Source organism: Melanerpes formicivorus, unplaced genomic scaffold, assembly GCF_026170545.1.
Source record: "Melanerpes formicivorus ecotype bairdi unplaced genomic scaffold, bMelFor1.0.p_v2 SCAF_398, whole genome shotgun sequence".
NCBI lineage: Eukaryota > Metazoa > Chordata > Aves > Piciformes > Picidae > Melanerpes > Melanerpes formicivorus.
In genome coordinates this window covers 18,887-21,584 of record NW_027142750.1, presented here as the reverse complement: position 1 = coordinate 21,584, position 2,698 = coordinate 18,887, and positions in this window count along the sequence as shown.

Here is a 2,698-nt window from a genome sequence, read left to right as displayed (position 1 = left end):
TCCAACAGGCTCCTGCAACAGGTGAGGAGAAACTCATGAGGTTCAGACAGACAAAGGGCTAGGTCCCACACCTAGGTCAGGGCAATCCTCAGCATCAGTCCAGACTGAGGAATGACGAGATTGAGAGCAGCTCTGCAGAGGACTTGGGGGTGCTGGGGGGGGAAGCTGGACAGGAGCCAGCAATGGGCACTGGCAGCACAGGAGGCCAAGGGCAGCCTGGGCTGCATCCAAAGCAGTGTGGCCAGAGATGGAGAGAGAGAGGATCCTGCCGCTCTGCTCTGCTCTGGGGAGACCTCACCTGCAGGGCTGGGGCCAGCTATGGAGCCCACAACACAAGAGGCACCTGGAGCTGCTGGAGAGGATCCAGAGGAGATCACAGAGATCATCAGAGAGATGGAGAAACTGCTGAGAGAGGTTGGCTGAGAGTGCTGGGGCTGTGCAGCCTGGAGAAGAGAAGGCTCCAGGGAGACCTCAGAGCTGCAGTTCAATATCTGCAGGGGAGCTGCAGGCAGGCTGGGGAGGGACTGTTCAGAAGGGGCTGTGGGGATAGGCCCAGGGGCAGTGGTTTGAACCTGGAGCAGGGCAGAGTTAGGTTGGAGCTGAGGAGGAAGTTCTGCCCAGGGAGGCTGGGGAGACACTGGCACAGGCTGCCCAGGGCTGGGGTTGGGGCTCGGTCCCTGGAGCCATTGAAGCTCAGCCTGGCTGTGTCCCTGGGCAGCCTGCTCTAGCTGGAGCTGTCCCTGCTGCCTGCAGGGGCTTGGCCAAGCTGCCCTTGGAGGCTCCCTTCCAGCCCAGTGCAATCTGTGAGTCTGTGAATCGTCCTCTGGCAGCTGATTTTCAGAGTGTTTTTTGAACCTGCATGTTCCATGGGACAGCAGGAGGAGCACTCAGGCCACCCACATCCATTCCTGGAAGCTTGCTGCTGGGCTTTTTGTGAACATGAGAAGCTGGGCAGGAATGTGAGTGAACATGATTGAAGGGGCAAAGCAAGGATAGAGCACTGCACACCCCCAGCTGCAGGCACTCCAGGTGCAATCTGTGCTGCCATCCAATTCGTAGCCACCAGCCAGCCAGAACATGAGCAGCAGCATTTCCCTGACAGGCAGCTGCCTGCCTGTGACCTGTGGTGCCCAATGAAGGCTGTCAGCAAGGCTCTCATCAAACCACAGTGTGATGGTCCCTGGGCTGCATCCAAAGCAGTGTGGCCAGCATCCAGCGAGGCGATTGTGGCACTTTGCCCTGCTCTGGAAGGCTGCTCCAAGGCCTTCCTGGAGTCTTCTCTTTTCCAGCCCCAACTCTCTCAGCCTGTCCCCACAGGGGAGGTTCTCCAGACCTCTAATCATCTTCATGGCTTCCTCTGCACACAGGCCAACAGTTTGATGTCCTTCTTGTGTTGGTGGCACCAGAAGTGGCCTCAGTACCTCAGGTGGAGGCTCAGCAGAGTGGAGCAGATGGGCAGAAGCAGACTGCACAGCCACAGTGCACAGGTGAGGATGACTCACTGGAAAAGAACAGGCACAGGTCCTATGGACACTCCATTTCCTCAGACATGGCAGTGATGTTCTGCTGCAATTACAGAACACAGAATTAACCAGGTTGGAGAAGACCTCAGAGATCATCAAGTCCAACCTCTCACCCAGCACCATCTCATCAGCTAAACCATGGCACCAACTGCCTCATCCAGGCTCTTCCTAAACACCTCCAGGGATGGTGACTCCACCACCTCCCTGGGCAGCACATTCCAATGGGCAATCTCTCTTGCTGGGAAGAATTTCTTCCTCACCTCCAGCCTGAACCTCCCCTGGCACAACTTGAAACTGTGTCCTCTTGTTCTGGTGCTGCTTGCCTGGGAGAAGAGACCAACCCCCACCTGGCTACAACCTCGCTTCAGGGAGTTAGACCTAGGCTAAAGCATCTCCCCCAGACCAGCTGAACAAAACCAATCACCCCTGCAGGGAAAGTAAGGCTGCTGCCTTCTGCTACCTTCATTCTTAGGCAAGCCTTGGGTGACCTAAAGAATCCTGCTGGAGTGGGTTGAAAATTGCTCCCCAGCATCAATTTGCCAGCCCAGCCCAGGTGGGAGCAAAACTACAACCTAGGATGGAGTGCAGTGAGTGTGTGCAAAATATCCAGGAGTTACAACACTGACAGGCTGGAGAGGTGGGCACAAGCCAGCCTCAGGAGGTTCAACAAGAGCAAGGGCAGGGTCCTGCAGCTGGGTGGAGGCAATCCCAGGCACAACTCCAGGCTGGGCAGGGACTGGCTGGAAAGCAGCCCTGAGGAGAGAGACTTGGGGGTGCTGGGGGAGGAGAAGCTCACCAGGAGCTCTCAGTGTGCACTTGCAGCCCAGAGAGCCAATCAGATCCTGGGCTGCAGCAGGAGAAGTGTGGCCAGCAGGGCAAGGGAGGTGATCCTCCCCCTCTGCTCAGCCCTGGTGAGACCCCACCTGCAGTACTGCCTCCAGTTCTGGAGCCCCTATTGCAAGAGGGATCTGGAGGTGCTGGAAGGTGTCCAGAGCAGGGCCAGGAGGATGAGCAGAGGGCTGGAGCACCTCTCCTGTGAGGACAGACTGAAGGAGTTGGGGCTGTTGAGTCTGGAGAAGAGAAGGCTCCCAGGTGACCTAATTGTGGCCTTCCAGGATCTGAAGGGGGCTCCAGGAAGGCTGGGGAGGGACTGCTCAGGATCTCAGGGAGTGATA